At 39.7% G+C, this 17,148-nt stretch overlaps 1 protein-coding gene across 1 annotated transcript in view; it reads right to left on the reverse strand.

Annotated features, from left to right (window-relative positions):
* Nucleotides 1–10,244, reverse strand: part of ME1 (malic enzyme 1) — a 420,748-nt gene extending 410,504 nt beyond the window's left edge. Inside the window, exon 1 of the mRNA XM_088471866.1 lies at nucleotides 9,769–10,244. The gene's annotated coding sequence lies outside the window, so the exon portion shown is untranslated. The remainder of the gene's footprint in view (nucleotides 1–9,768) is intronic.
* Nucleotides 10,245–17,148: the final 6,904 nt, after the last annotated feature.

The raw sequence follows: 17,148 nt of genomic DNA on the forward strand, positions 1-17,148 counted from the left end.
TTAGTTGAACAGTATTACACGGCCTATTCCCTGCGGCAATGCAATACAATCCACATCTGAATCAGGCCTAGAGTTAGGGCGATTTGGCCGATTTAGCCATATTGGAACAACAAATCGGCCATATCGTGCAGTGTGTATGCCCGATTTGTGCTGCACAGCCAATCACATGATATCGCATGCAGCACCATACATATATGTCCAAAGTACCAAACTAAGATATAAATTGCAGTGTAAAAATAAAGCTGTGCAGTATTTATGAGCTACATGTAGAAGAAGCCAGTATTTACCCCACATGCAAAAACAATAAATATATTTGCCCCCCCCCCTGCACTGCAACATGGATTGTCCAGGTACACAGTTACTTGCTCTTTCTTATTCTTTATTGTTTGTTTGTTTTTGTTTTTGACTATGTCTCCTAGATTTGACAACCCATGTCTAAAGGTGCCCATACACGGTGCGATGCACCATGGAGGGCGACCGCACAATATGCCGGCTCCCCCCTCCTCTATCTGAATGGGATCGTACATCGCATCCCAGATCACATGAACCTGCGGGAAGATCTGGGGATGCGATGTACGATCCCGCGGGAGCACGCAGCACGACATCAGGTACAATATTGTGCCCATACACGGCACAATATAGCACCTATATCGTGCCGATCGTCCGGATTGGCACGTATATAGTGTGCCGTGTATGGCCAGCTTAAGGTTAGCTTATGTAGTAATTATAGTGAATTTTTTTTATTTACAATCAAATTATTTCAACACTTTTAAACATATATCAAAATAATATTAACGTTAAAAATTACATTGCTGATGTCCTTAGTGGTCCTAAGGTCAAAGATCTCATTAGTAGGTTCCCATTAGCAAAACATGCATAGTAACTTGCAACAGTATCACAAAAATAGTAATTTGCCACAGATTTATTGTCTACTCTCACATGTACACTCTCAGTGGATTTTGCTTGGAAGTTGGAGACAAAACTACATTTTAGGATAATCTTGAACAAGCAATGAAAAAATGACTTCCCTCTTTGAAGCAAGAGATTCACTGTCATCCTAGCAAACCTGGTGACTGACACATAGGTTCCTATAGACGAGCCTTGGAGCAGAACAGTCCTGTTTTTTTGTGGTATAGTTTCACTATCACCGGGAAATGGGGGATTAGGGCTAATAGAAATTGTTAGCCTTTTTCACCATCTTACCCATACAGTAGATAATGGGGGAGATATATCAAACCTTATAAAGAGGACAAGTGAAGATGCTTAATTGTAGGGGCCTAAAAATATTTATTTTCTATGGAGAAATGGGTTTATTTGTCTGTATTTCACACAAGTATGTGCCAAATACTCTGAAATAACAGGAAGAAATAAAAAGATAACAAGCTTTTCATGCTGATCCAGCAACATCCTATTTCCTCTAGGAGGGGAATTTGTGATTATACATGAAAATATATGTATCAGTCTGTCTATATCAATGCCAAAGATGTTCGGAAGGGAGACTTCTATTCTTTGCACATGTTCTCAAAAAAAAAAAAGTCCATAAAAAGATCAGATAGTCAGTGGAATGTCTACACTTCTGTCTCATGCTATCACTATCTCAGAATCTCTGATAAGACCAGCTACTGTATCTGTGATGGAATAATCCTCTTCCTATGTGTCTGCTACAAGGAAAGTACTGAGACTAGGGGTACATGTACTAAAGTGCAAATTTTTAGAAGTGGAGTTGTTGCCCATAGCAACCAATCATATTTTACTAATCATTTATCTAGCACCTTCCAGAAGATAATAGCTAGAATCTGATTGGTTGCTATGGGCAAAAACTCCACTTCTAAAAACCCGTACTTTAGTAGATATACCCTCTAAGGACTTCTCACTCCTGTGCACTTCTCTGCTATTTTTTTCACACATGAAAAGTGCATTAAAAATGGAGATATGTGGTTCGGTTTTACTCGGATATGTTCGGATCTCAAAAACGGCATCTTATTGGCTATCGGCTGTCACGTGTTTTGGATAGCCAATAAGATAAATCCGAACTAATCCAAACTTGCGATAATTTTGGGGGAAAGAACAGAGTAAAACCGAACCCGCACATCTCTAATTAAAAATAGGTCAAATAAGTGTCAATAATGGGAACCATTGCACTAAAAATGTAATGTTAGATGAACTATTTTAAGAACATAGAAGAACCTATTTCTGCTTACAACACACACTACCAGTACAATAGTTTGTATCCGTAAAAGCTTGGCACATGAAAAGCAATTGAAAATACTTTAATTATGCATCACCAGGACACATCTAAAGCACCCCAAGGTTTCCTGCATCTTCAGACATTTTCTCAGTGTATATATGAGAACAAGCTCTAACAGACACTCCCTTTCAAAACATAACTAGTGCATAAGTCTAAAAGTGTGCCAGCTTAGTATGCAGGATGATATAATTATATATATATATATATATATATATATATATGTCAAATTCATAAATCATTAATGTTCTTTATTCCTAGCATTACAGGTTTACCATCATACTGAGCAAGCTTGTGAAAAAGATTAACATTTGTATATACTATTGCATTGTTTAAGGCTGTGTTTATTTTACACTACCATAATAGCCTAATTTGGATTAATGTGGATGTGATAATTTTTTAAACCTAAATTTACAACGTGAAAATGTACATTATCTCACGCATTTAGTATGGAGCTCTTGCTGGTAGATAGACTCCGATAAAAGCCCGTCCCGGTGAAGAACTGAAAGCAGAGTGATATCTTACGCCATCACTCTGATTTATGGTTCGGTGTCTGTGGCTGTATGTGCGGTCGTCAGCCAACACATGGGTCAGTGGAGACTCTGGATCCCCCTCCAAAATAATCCCAGATATGGTAGCCCATAGGCCAAGCATTCCGGAAGAATGCTAAATCCGACTTCATAGCAGCCCCCATTGAAACCTATTGTAGTCTAAAATGGAAGGGTCACGGCAGATATTGGAGATATTTGCTCTGGACCCTCCATGTTAAATACAAAGAATCCATAATATTTGTGGGTACCCCATGAAAATGTGTGTTTTAAGGGTATATCCCGCAAATATTGTTTAATAAATATGTCCCTAAGTATTAAACCAGCATACCTATGTTTGTCCGTAAAAGGACAGAAATTGCAATACACACTGTGTTGCTTCTCATTTCATTGTACATTGCATGCTGATCAATCCCAGAATGAGAAATTATATAATGAAGCAGTCTCCTAACCCATTTAATTGATTAAAAAATGTCACTGGGTATATATATATATATATATATATATATATATATATATATATATTTATATTAGGGATGTGCAGGCTCGGATAGGTTCGAGTTTGCACGCCGAGTTCGGATTTTTCCCTCCAAAAAAACGGAACTCAGAAAGAGGCTAAACGTCATCTTGCATGGACAAACATCACCATTCCTGGACTTTTGTCCCGGAATGATGATGTTTGTCCAAGCAAGATGACGTTTAGCCTCTTTCTAAGTTCCGTTTTTTTGGAGAGAAAAATCTGAACTCGGCGTGCAAACTCGAACCTATCCGAGCCTGCAAATCCCTAATATATATATATATATATATATATATATATATATATATATATATATATATATATATATATATATATATATATATATATATATATATATACAGGTTGAGTATCCCATATCCAAATATTCCGAAATACGGAATATTCCGAAATACGGAATATTTTTAGCATGACTGACATAGTGAAAACTTTGATTTTTGATGGTTCAATGCACACAAACTTTGTTTAAGACACACAATTATTAAAAATAAAGTATAAATTGACCTATAGGCTGTGTGCATAAGGTGTATATGACACATAAATAAATTTCATGTATGTACACAAACTTTGTTTGAGCCACAAAATTGTTGAAAATATTGTATAAAATTACCTTCAGGCTTTGTGTATAAGGTGTATATAAATCATAAATGCATTCTGTGTTTAGATTTGGGCCCTATACCTAAGACATTTTAATATGGTATGCAATTATTCCAAAATACGGAATATTCCGATATCCAAAATACCCCTGGTCCCAAGCATTTTGGATATGGGAGACTCAACCTGTATATATATATATATATATATATATATATATATATATATATATAGACAAACGTAGTCAGCGGCACTCCAAACAAAATGATCACAGAGGCAGGTAGTTCACATCAACGTTTCGATGCTTTAATGCATCGTTTTCAAGATACAAAAACAGTTTGAACAAGGTACTTACATACCCTCCACCACACCACGTGCAGACGCCGCGGCATCTGGGTTCAGTACAGAGACGCCCACTGATGACATCACGGGCGTGACCCGTTGCCGTGGCAACTTGTGAACTAAAAATATACAAATAATAACGCTAAAACAGGCCGGTTACTGATAATAAATATATATTACTAATTTGGCAAAAATACTCGCACAATTTAACAATGATAAGTTAGTTAGAAAACAGGTATTGTTATATAAGAATTACTTATGTGAAACACAGACATATGGCAGTCAATAAACCCTTAATCATTAAAGTGCATGTAGAGGAATAACCTATTCGGAGAATCTGCACAGATTTACAACTATAAGCCCACACATAAGAAATAATGGAAATTGATAGCTAAGAGGAACATCAATGCCAAAGCAGCCTCCCGGACAGACATCCATGGTTGCTGCAAATGGCAGTATTGTACAATACTCAAATTAATCCAATGGAGATAGCTTCTCAATATCACCCAATGGTAAAATATAATAAGGGAAATTATAAACAACAGAATATAGCACCCCACACTACAAAAAGCTATGAAGACCCAAGTTCTCATTTAGCCCTTTCGGTTGTAGTGTTCCCAATCTATGAATCCAACGAGACTCACACTGTAGCAATTTTTGCGATGTATTGCCACCCCCCGTGACCAAACTGGTACTTGGTCAATGATGATATAACGGAGTGTAGCTAGATTGTGGTGTGCTTCTACGAAGTGTCTTGCCACCGGTTGTTCACTGACACCCGATTTAATGGCTGCCCTAATGGCTGACCGATGTAAAGCCATCCTCTCACGTAGTGTGCGGTTTGTTTTCCCAATATAGCTCAGACCACAGGGACATGTGATTATATATACAACAAATTTAGTTGTACATGTCACTCTGTGTCTGATGCTAAATTTCTTCCCACTATGGGGATGATGAAATGAATCACCAGTAATCATGTACCTGCAAGTGAGACAATCGAGACATTTGAAGCATCCCAGTTTAGGTTTAAGGAAGACATCACCTTCCTTCTTAGCAATGTCACTGATGTCAGTTCTGACAACCCAGTTACGAATATTTTTACCCCGTGTATAACACGACATCAAACTAGTGTCACTCAGATTTAAATCCACATCTTAATCACATCCACCAACTCAGCACAAACAACAACGGGGTGGATATCGTAGACCGTATGGTGATTCTGATATTATGACCACCAGTGATTCGGATAATGTTGATAATACTTTGATGACTTCATCACAGGTCCCTTTAGGGACGTGTACCCGGAGTCGAGGCACGGGTCCAGGAGACGGTACACGAGGCGTGGAAGGCAATAGTCGCGGAAAAAGACGACTAGGCAGACCTCCCCTACAGAGGAAACGCTAATCTTCAACTTATCCAAAAGAATTCTGACTGTTCCTGAAGTACAGGTATTGACTAAAGGGCTTTCCTTTGTTCCAACGGTCACTTTCAGTGAAATGGACTGGGAAATTGAAAAGTATAAATTGAGCAGAAAACTCAAATTACACGAGAAATTTAATGGGACTAAGGCTAAACCACTTTTACCTAAAGAATCCAGCGATGTTCCTCCCACAGTAGCTAAATTGACTTCTAAGTCTACCTATGATCCAGCGTCCAATAATCATTCTATTAAAACATTTTTGAATATGATTGATAGGGATGTTGGTGATATATTTAAATCTAATATTGTGACCAGGAATAACCTTTATTATGATGAGTTTAAAGCATTGAAGTCACTAGCATCATATACTGATGTTGTCATACGACCCGCTGATAAGGGCGGGTCGATTGTCATTCAAGACCTTGTTAGTTATAAAGCAGAAATCATGAGAGAACTGGGTGACTTTAATGTTTACACTCTTCTGCAGCATGACCCCACAACACGATTTAGAGTTGAATTACAAGAGGTTTTAGATGGTGCTGTTATGGAGGGGTTGATCTCTGATAATTTACGTGATGCACTGTTACCTGAATATCCTATTACTCCTGTATTATACACGCTCCCGAAAATACACAAGGGACTGAGCAATCCCCCGGTACGTCTGATCATTTTGGCGCGAGGGTCATTGTTTCAGCCCTTGTCTGTTTATTTGGATACACTTCTACAACCTTGTGTAATGGGCCACCCTGACTATTTGTTGGATACAACATCATTTCTTAACAAATTGTTGCAGTTAGGTGATGTACCAGCGGATTGTTTGCTATGTAGTATTGATGTCTCAAACCTTTATACTGTAATACCTAATTCTGCTGGGTTAGAGGAAGTGAGGCTTCTTATTCATGAAAATCCTTTATATAAAGGTCCTGATTGTGGACTTGTGATCAAATTGCTTGAAATTATCTTGACTCACAACTTCTTTCTATTTGACGGTAAATTATACCTCCAGTGTAGCGGATGTGCGATGGGGTCGAATGTGGTCCCATCGTACGCCAATGCTTTTATGTTTTCTGTGGAAAAAGATATCTTTTTTTCCAGACCAGATGTATCGGAGTGTATCCGGCTTTACATGCGTTATATCGATGATATTTTCATCATTTGGTCTGGTTCACGTGATAAATTTATTGGACTGATTGATGAACATAATTCCACTGTCAGTCCGATCAAATTTACATACACGATTGATGAGGTTGTTGTCACGTTTCTTGATGTGGAGGTCCGTAACCTGAATGGTAAAATTATTACCACTTTGTATAAGAAGCCCACAGATCGGAACTCGCTATTACATGCCACAAGTTTTCATCCCAAATCATCCAAATTTGGGTTACCTTATTCTCAATTCTTACGGGTTTTGAGGATTTGTAGTGAGAGAGAGGTTGCCTCCCTTAAAATTGATGAGATGATACAGAACTTTATTATCAGGGGTTATAACAAACAAATGCTGCTCAAAGCCAAGGAGCGTGCTTTACTAAAATCTCGTGATGATTTATTACGCATGCAGAAATTGAAACATACACAAAAACGTTTTCCATGAGTACAACACTTTAAGATATTAGTGATAGGATCAATGGTGTGTCTAAACAACATTGGCCTATTGTACAAAAAGATGTGGATTTAAATCTGAGTGACACTAGTTTGATGTCGTGTTATACACGGGGTAAAAATATTCGTAACTGGGTTGTCAGAACTGACGTCAGTGACATTGCTAAGAAGGAAGGTGATGGCTTCCTTAAACCTAAACTGGGATGCTTCAAATGTCTCAAATGTCTCACTTGCAGGTACATGATTACTGGTGATTCATTTCATCATCCCCATAGTGGGAAGAAATTTAGCATCAGACACAGAGTGACATGTACAACTAAATTTGTTGTATATATGATCACATGTCCCTGTGGTCTGAGCTATATTGGGAAAACAGACCGCACACTACATGAGAGGATGGCTTTACATCGGTCAGCCATTAGGGCAGCCATTAAATCGGGTGTCAGTGAACAACCGGTGGCAAGACACTTCGTAGAAGCACAACACAATCTAGCTACACTCCGTTATATCATCATTGACCATGTACCAGTTTGATCACGGAGGGGTGGCAATAGATCGCAAAAATTGCTACAGTGTGAGTCTCGTTGGATTCATAGATTGGGAACACTACAACCGAAAGGGCTAAATGAGAACTTGGGTCTTCATTGCTTTTTGTAGTGTGGGGTGCTATATTCTGTTGTTCATAATTTCCCTTATTATATTTTACCATTGGGTGATATTGAGAAGCTATCTCCATTGGATTAATTTGAGTATTGTACAATACTGCCATTTGCAGCAACCACGGATGTCTGTCCGGGAGGCTGCTTTGGCATTGATGTTCCTCTCAGCTATCAATTTCCATTATTTCTTATGTGTGAGCTTATAGTTGTAAATCTGTGCAGATTCTCCTCTACATGCACTTTAATGATTAAGGGTTTATTGACTGCCATATGTCTGTGTTTCACATAAGTAATTCTTATATAACAATACCTGTTTTCTAACTAACTTATCATTGTTAAATTGTGCGAGTATTTTTGCCAAATTAGTAATATATATGTATTATCAGTAACCGGCCTGTTTTAGCGTTATTATTTGTATATTTTTAGTTCACAAGTTGCCACGGTAACGGGTCACGCCCGTGATGTCATCAGTGGGTGTCTCTGTACTGAACCCGGATGCCGCGTCGTCTGCACATTGTGTGGTGGAGGATATGTAAGTACCTTGTTCAAACTGTTTTTGTATCTTGAAACCAATGCATTAAAGCATCGAAACGTTGATGTGAACTACCTGCCTCTGGGATCATTTTGTCTGGAGTGCCGCTGACTACGTTTGTCTATTTGGTCGCCGGTTCCCGGCTATCCTCAGAGGGCACCCTGATCTTTGGCTATTAGTGGGAGTGCCATCCACATTGTGTATATATATATATATATATATATATATATATATATATTATTGTGACATCCAGCAATGCAAGAGGTTCGAGAGAAGAGAGAGAGGTGGCGACTTTCTCACGATGGGGTTTATCCAGCAATAGTGACGATGTTGCTCAGAATATTATCGGGCAACATTGTCACAATTTTTTAATCAATTATTGACATTTATGGAAGCTATTCAGCAATTTTTTTTAGCAGGGACAGCTGTTGCGGTAACACGCTGTCTCTGCGATGTTACAGAAGGCATTGTTTTTGGTTTCTGAAAACAATACCTTCTGTTACTGCTGCTGCGCATGCTCAGTTATGCGCTCGGAACAGTCTCCGTCCCTGCTTTGCAGTGACCGCGGAGGGGTAAGTGCATCTCCAGCCTGTCCAAAGTGATTGACATGTGTATACAGGCTTTATATTAGCCTTTATACATGTATATTTATGTACTTTTATATTTAACATTTCTATATAAATGCGCAGAGATACTTTTAAAATAAAAGTACTACTACCACTGTGAAACCACACATTCTAGCACATATATACTGTAATCCTCAAACATAAGGGAAACAGATATGCTATCCTCAAGTGCTCATATTGTTTCAGTACTGATCAGATCTAATGCTCTGTAGTCATTGCTGCGGCTTAAAGATCCAAAAAAATTTTCTGAAGGAAAAGGAAGGAGGCCCCGCAAGGGCGGTAGACTGACATATGAACCTCCATTCAGGTTTTCATCTAGATATTTTCTCAAGACATTTACTATAGTTCTGGTTCTAATAAAGAATAGATTTGACCAAACTGAAAGTGAGCCTTGGATAAAAACTCAATGGGACAATGATATGGCCTGTAAAGTGATAATTATTTTGTCTGATGTTTATTGAAACCATCTACAAAGTCATGGTAGGCTGCTCTGAGCAGGAGCATTAGCAGCATAAGAGAAACAGGTAGAATATACAAAAGCAGGTGGCGTGGCCAGGACGAGCTAGGAGAAGGAGGCTGATTTTACAGCTCCTAGGCCCAGTTATCCATTATCAATATCCTGAACCCTCTGACCGGACTTTTACTTCGGCAGGTTGTGGTCTACTTACCCCTCCACGCTCCTGAAGTCTCTCGAACTGCCTGTCTCCTATGGCTGCTGTGCTGTAGGCAAAGTTGCTTTCCCCCTGCGGTATCTCCTCATTGCAGGCGCCATCTTGGATCCGGCTTCGGCGACTGCTGTAGATTCTAGCTCTGGCGCTGATTCCACAGCCCTCCTGTCTGGTGTCCTGGGCGAGAGAGGGGGTGGAAGACACTGCTTCTGTCTGTTCACAATTTTCTGTCGGTTTCTGAGGACCTGTGGCTACCGGGCCCGACCGCCATCTTACATTTGGTATAAGTGATTGCTGCTGCTCCTGCTACCTTTACTGGGAGTATATTTATGCCGGTAAGTGCCCTGACAAACTAAGGAAGTGGATGACCGTCTCCTTGCTGTGAGTAGACTGTTGGTGACCTTTCTGAACCTGTGGTTTCCGAACCCGGCCTCTATTTTGAAGCGCTACTCTGCATCGGCTAAGCACTGCAGGGTGAAGGTGGATCTCCTGCAGTTTATGCTGAGTGTCCTGGAGTGCAGTGAAGTGAAGTATTGTATTATCCACATTTCCTGTTTTTCATACATACCTGATTCTACAAATATCTCCTGAGGTGGCTATGATTTCTATAAATAATATGGAACTTCTCCTTAAAGCCATAATCAACTCCGAAGAAAGGTTCGTGGTCAGGGTGGCAAAATTACTCTTTGAATTCTCTCCATTATGTTATAATATGCCATATACTGAAGTACAGCTTACTGAAAATGAGGGCTATGATCCTAATTTGGGGACAGTTGATGGCTGTCTGACCACCTTCAAGCCTCAGATACCATCTGCTGCCATTGTTGGGTGTTTCGTTGGTATCCCATTTTCTCCTTCACTTTCTGGATCTGGGGTGGTTATTCCCAGGTTTGACGATCTCTCAGTTTCTGGATATTTTAACTCTTCAGTGGCTCTTCCAAAACTTCGATATCTATTCCTACCGACTGTGATGGAAATTCGTGATTTGTATTATCGTATTTGTTTTTGGGTAGGCTGGTCCAGGATTCTATCTCTTTTAATTATTTCACAGGGGGCTGAAGCTTGGCCTGATTAGTACATTGGAAACCATTTTTTTTTTGCTTTATTATTGATGTCTTTTCTGGTGTTTTTTTTGTTTAACTATACTATGGATGCCGACTATATGTTTGTTTTATATTTTTCTTTCACTGATGTAAACATGTACAGTCAGGTGCATAAATATTGGGACATTGACAGAATTTTCATATTTTGGCCTCTATTCACCACCACAATGGCTTTGAAATGAAACAAACAAGATGTGCTTTAACTGCAGACTTTCAGATTTAATTTGAGGGTAATTACATCCAAATCCGGTGAACGGTGTAGGAATTACAATGGTCTCCTCCCTTATTGATGATGTGACTGCTGACAAAAGCAGCAGAGTGAATTCTGAAGTGTTTCGGGCAATATTATATGCTCATATTCAGTCAAATGCTTCAGAACTCATTGGACCGCTTCACAGTGCAGATGGACAATGACCCGAAGCATACTACAAAAGCAACCAAAGAGTTTTTTAAGGCCAAAAAGTGGAATGTTATGCAATGGCCAAGTCAATCCCCTGACCTGAATCCGATTGAGCATGCATTTCACTTGATGAAGACAAAACTGAAGGGAAAATGCCCCAAGAACAAGCAGGAACTGAAGACATTTGCAGTAGAGGCCTGGCAGAGCATCACCAGGGATGAAACCCAGCATCTGGTGATGTCTATGCATTCCAGACTTCAGGCTGTAATTGCCTGCAAGGGATTTGCAACAAAGTATTAAAAAGTGAAAGTCAAATTTAGGATTACTTAGTTTGTCCCATTACTTTTGGCCCCTTAAAAAGTGGGAGGCACATATAGAAACCGTTGTAATTCCTACACCGTTCACCTGATTTGGATGTAATTACCCTCAAATTAAATCTGAAAGTCTGCAGTTAAAGCACATCTTGTTTGTTTCATTTCAAAGCCATTGTGGTGGTGAATAGAGGCCAAAATATGAAAATTCTGTCAATGTCCCAATATTTATGCACCTGACTATATATCCTGCTACTCTGATCAGGGCTGTAACTAGGGTAGTGCGACCAGTGCCATTGCACAGGGCACTGCAGGGGGCACTGTTTGGACCTGTCAATTTTCCTGTTTATTATCATTCTTACTTGTAGCTTCCTCTTCTTTTATCCACAGCATCTCCTGGCTGCCCCAGGAGTACCCCTATCTCTTCCCTGGCCCTTCCCCATGAAGCCATGGCCCTTTTTCAGGTGTACTATCTTATGTCCCTATTTCAAAAATGGAGAGGGGGGGCGCCAAATGCTCTCTCTGGCACAGGGCACCAAAAAGTCTAGTTACGGCTCTGACTCTGACAGTTTAAATTTCTAGTGTCCAGTCTAGATTCTGTTTTGCCTTCATGCGCCAGAGGGAGATTATTTTCATTCTCCTTTTGTGCCTGGGAGCTGGGCCATACCTGGCTCATGGTCATATAGTATATTGCCCCTGTCTTATATGTGTCAGTAATATCCTTTATTTGGGTTGCGGGGGGGTTGTTTAGGGGTGGGGGGGAACAGGTGCTTGGATCTCTCCCAAAATACACATAATCTAAAATCTAAGTATGCCTAGGTTGGGGTTACATACCTCCCAACATTTGACAACATGCAGTAGGGACATCTGCGCGCTGGAGGCACTTTCCTGAAAAGGAGGCATGGCCTACACGTAAAGGGGCATGGCCTAGCGGCACGCCCCATTTACATCACTAAGGGGCGTGCCTAGCATCTCCGAGATGCTGGGCTGCCCCCGGGCTTCCTCCCTGTACTGTGAATAGATGCTGTGCGCATAGCATCTATTCTCGCTCTGCATACATGCTGCTCTACTATGCAGAGCAGCGGTGTATGCTTTCCCCAACTTCCCCCCCACCGCGGGACACTGCGGCCCACGGGCAGGACAGTCCCATAAAAACGGGACTGTCCCGCTAAACTCGGGACAGTTGGGAGGTATGTGGTTAGGTTATACAGGGTGGGCGGTGTTATAGGGAGGTTTGCTTTGGGCGTTTATTTTATTTTATTTTGAATATATATTAGTTTGTCATTAGGGATGGGGTAGGCAGATACGTTGGTATAGGGAGACTATGGTTTGGATTTATAGTTACGATGGGTGTAAACCTTTATATTTCCCTTGTTTTTATTTCATGTTTATTGTGAACATCTCTTTGGTATATTGCTTTTTCTTTTTTTTTTGTATATACACATCTAAATTGTGTAGCTTTGTTATCCGGGCAGATGCAGCAGTTCTTCCTATACTTGATATTTTATAATGTTTTTATATGCAAGTAATATATTTTGAAATGTTGAGATGTTTGAAATACCCTCATCTGACTATATGGGCCCGAAAGGCGCCTTCGGGCTCTTACTGTCATCTGAATATGTGATATGGACTATATTGTATGTCCTGCTTTTTATGTAATCTCAGATATTTTAGTACATTGTATTATGCCAGTATACATTGTTAGTCACATTTGTCTCCTTATACAGTACCTGCCATACTGTATATTTTTTTTGGTTATCTTTTTTGTTTGTTATGCATAACTTTAAAAATAATAAAAAATTATTGAATAAAAAAAAAAAAAATATATATATATATATATATATATATATATATATATATTTATTTATTTATATATATACAAAAGCTAACACCTCTGCAAACAATGCTGTGAAGAAAAAAATATATAATTTTGGTGCCCTAATTAATACCAGGATTATGCAATGGTCTGTAATGAAACAGGAGAGGTTTTCTGGACAATGGGGATTTTGGACTATTTTGCAAAAGATAAATCAGCATCTTGGAATGGTAGATGCTAGCACAATACATGTAGAGGTTTATACTCCAGCAATTAGTTTATTCTGGCTCTGTAAATGGGCCAAGCAGCACACCAAGATGCACGGGTTATTTCTCTGTGATAACAGGTCCATGAGTGGCACAAAGACTAGGAGTATAAGAAGATTTTCTGTTACCCACTGAAGGGACCAGGGGAGGCCCTGCAAAAGCTGGCTAAGTACTTGCAATCTGTAGTTCATCCACCTTGTATTACATAATGTTCAGATATCTCTACAGTACAAATGCTGAATAATTTAATAAAGGTGATTTCCAGTAATAACAGACTACCCATAGTAGCTATTATCTAATCACTGCCTGTGATTTCCAGACAATATCACTCTTCACTACAAACACAAATGGGGACACCATTGTTTAAAAGAGAGGAGTAACCTCTTTGAAATGATGCGCCCCCTTAGTAGTTACTGTCTGGTGATCCCAAAACAATACACACATAAAAAAAAAAAAATCACATTGTCCACAGATTAATGGGGATCTAATGCTCAGATCTCACCCCAAATCAGCAAAATGATAAATAAAAAATAAATCGTATTAACATTTTCATGTGACAGATTTTTTGGTGAAAACCTCTGCAAAGATTACTTCGTGTTTTTATGATTGGAAAGGAGGATTAATGCTGAAGCAAGAGCCACAAAGTACTTATTTGTGGAGATTTAAAAAAAAAATAACTATTTGCTTTGTATTCATTATCTTGAAATTGCAATAAAAAAAATTGACACTATTTTAGTTACATTTTATTCGACACATTATACAGAGCAAAATGACCAATGGTATTTTCAGAAAATAAAATGTCTGCTGAAAAAAACATGCTATAATTTGGGTGGGTACCTGCATAAAAAACAAATATTGATATTGGTGTTGTAAAAAATGGGCTCAGTACAGGAGTGAGAAAACCTTTATCAGCAGTGGTTTAGTATACCAAAAATGTAACTACTAAGGGTTGTAGGTGTTGTCAGGGCCGTTAAGAGCTGTCCTGGGCCCCTTTACTGATGCAGGGGCGTGGCCTAATCGTGGAAAGCAAATCCAGGGGGAGGCGCAATCAGTGTCATCGCAGCAGCAGTCTCCCTCTGCTGCCCAGCAAACAGCAGAGTGTGCTGGGCTGCTGACCGGTAAGAGGGAGGGAGGATGGTGTCGGACCAGGGCCCCTACTGGGCCTCACCAACAAGCCGCTTCCCTCCCTCTCAGTGCTCCTGGGTGTTAGATATATTGTTTATAATAGACTCAAAGTAATGTAAACAAATTTGTTTTTGCTAGGGGGAATGTGGTAAACCTTCATGAATTATATGAAGAATATATGTTACTGGGATGGAGGGATTATTCAGTGACATATAGAGCCAAATGTAATAGCAAGCAAGTTTTTGTAAGTGTAGAGATTTTGGGGAGTTGTAAGTCAGATTTAAAATGGCAACCTGCTTTTGCTTAATAAACATTTAGGGGAATTCAATATGGAGCGAAAACTCAGTTTTTGCGTTAATATCGCACCTATGACGTCATTATCGCAGGTTTTAGTTTTACACTGTATTCAATTTCAAAGACTTTTCGAAGGTTCGAAAAGTCTTTGAAAAAAAACGGGGATAACTTTTCACCACTGAATAGGTGGCGAAAAAAAGTGCAGAATTGGGGTTTAGGGGTGCAGGCTTAAAAAAAAAATAGCCTGCACCCCTGGGAATGACATTTTAAAATTAACTGTGTCAAAAAAAAAAAAAAATAGGGACACCCCAAAAAATTTATTTAAAAATTGGGGTGAAAAAAAAAAAAGGGAAAAAAAAAGTGTTTAAAAATAGGGAAATAGGTTCAGGGCTATTCTGCAAGTATGCGGCAGGTGTATTCTAGAATAGGCTATTAGCGGCAGGTGCATAGTTGCAGAATTTTTAAAAACTTACCTTAGGGAAATAGAAATATGCTAGTACCCATTTTCATGTACCCCAAATTTGATGGGACCGCTTAAAAAAATGAAAAAAATAACCTAAGTGCTCTTCTGCATCACTTCTTCAATGTTGGGAAAAAAACACCTGCTGCGGCTATTTAAATCCCCGACTTTCATTTGCAGGCTAAAACGGGGGTACCCATAGTGATCCCCCATGTTTTTACAACTTTAGGGGGGTCCTACAATTTTTTTCAGGAACATTTAGTAGTTTATCGCAAATCCCACTTCGCCAGGTCCCGTTTTGCGTAGATTTTATATTGAATACGGGGATAAAGCAAGCGCGCGCCCGATACTTTATCCCTGAAAAATCTCCGATGTGGAGCGAAAAGTCCAGCACGGACTTTTCGCTTCCATATTGAATACCCCTCATTGTCACTAAATCTGACTGCTAACTGAAATCTCTGCACTTTCCAAAATCATCTCTCTCTTACATTTGGCTATTGCTCTTTTTCTTCGACACTAATGATTTTACAGGGATATTAATTTAACAATGAAATTATATTTTTTAGTGATGTTACCTGAAGGATTACTTAATACAGGTTGTCTCCCATAAATGAAGTGGTTGGGACCAAAAGCAATTTGGGATTTTTCAGGATTTTTTCATATTTTCATAGGGATCCCTTTAAGATGCAGTGCGAGGAGGCGTAGCTGGATCTGTCACCAGTTGGGGTGGAGGAGAGTCCCACAGAGCTCACCTGGTGGTTCCAGGGAACAAAGATAGCGCCAGTGCCGCATGGAAATTGCAAAAGGCAGTGAGGCACCGGATGACCACCGGACAGCCTGAAGGAAGCCTGGCAGGCAGGGTAAATGGTCACTCTGCTGGCCACTCTGTAATTTATAGCCCCTTCTGGGTTGCCATGGCAACACGATTCAAATCACCTCATAACTGGCAAATGGCAGTGGGGGTTACAAGAAGACTAAGGAGTCTATTTATTAACATTATTTTTACTAAAATAAAGTGAAAACGGGTGTTTTCACACAGTTTTCACATTATTTTAGTTTCACCTACAGTTACTAAAGGGCAATTGGAGTTGAATTCGTGAAATTCTACTCCAACCCCTAAGTATCACTTATTTTTAGTAGGCAGATCGCATTTCCCATAATTGTAATGGGAAATGTGATCCGACCAGAGTTACTAAAAATAAATTGTAAAAAAATACCGGGGAAAGCCCTGTGATAAAAACGCCACTTGGAGGTGGCGTTATCCAGGGTCTCCCGCAGTTACCGGGCTCCTACTCTGCTCTAAAAGGCAGAGCAGAGCCCGGTGCCGGTCCAGGTGATCAGCTGTGTGGTTGTGGTCTAAACAGACCACACGCTGATACACTGCAAAAAAAAAAAAAAATAAAGAAATAAAATTCACTTACATGACTCCATGGAACGGTGGTCGATGACTCCCCTCCGGTCAGCTGGTCTCCCATGCTGCACTGTGGCCCGGTCATCAGGTGATCGGGTCCCAGTGCAGTATGGGATATCAGCTGACTGGAGGCATGGAAGACATCACCGGAGCACCGATGACTGCAGGTAAGTGCTATTAAGGGAGGGGGGGTC

The sequence above is a fragment of the Taudactylus pleione genome, unplaced genomic scaffold (assembly GCF_031769625.1).
Source record: "Taudactylus pleione unplaced genomic scaffold, aTauple2 ptg000015l, whole genome shotgun sequence".
Lineage (NCBI taxonomy): Eukaryota > Metazoa > Chordata > Amphibia > Anura > Myobatrachidae > Taudactylus > Taudactylus pleione.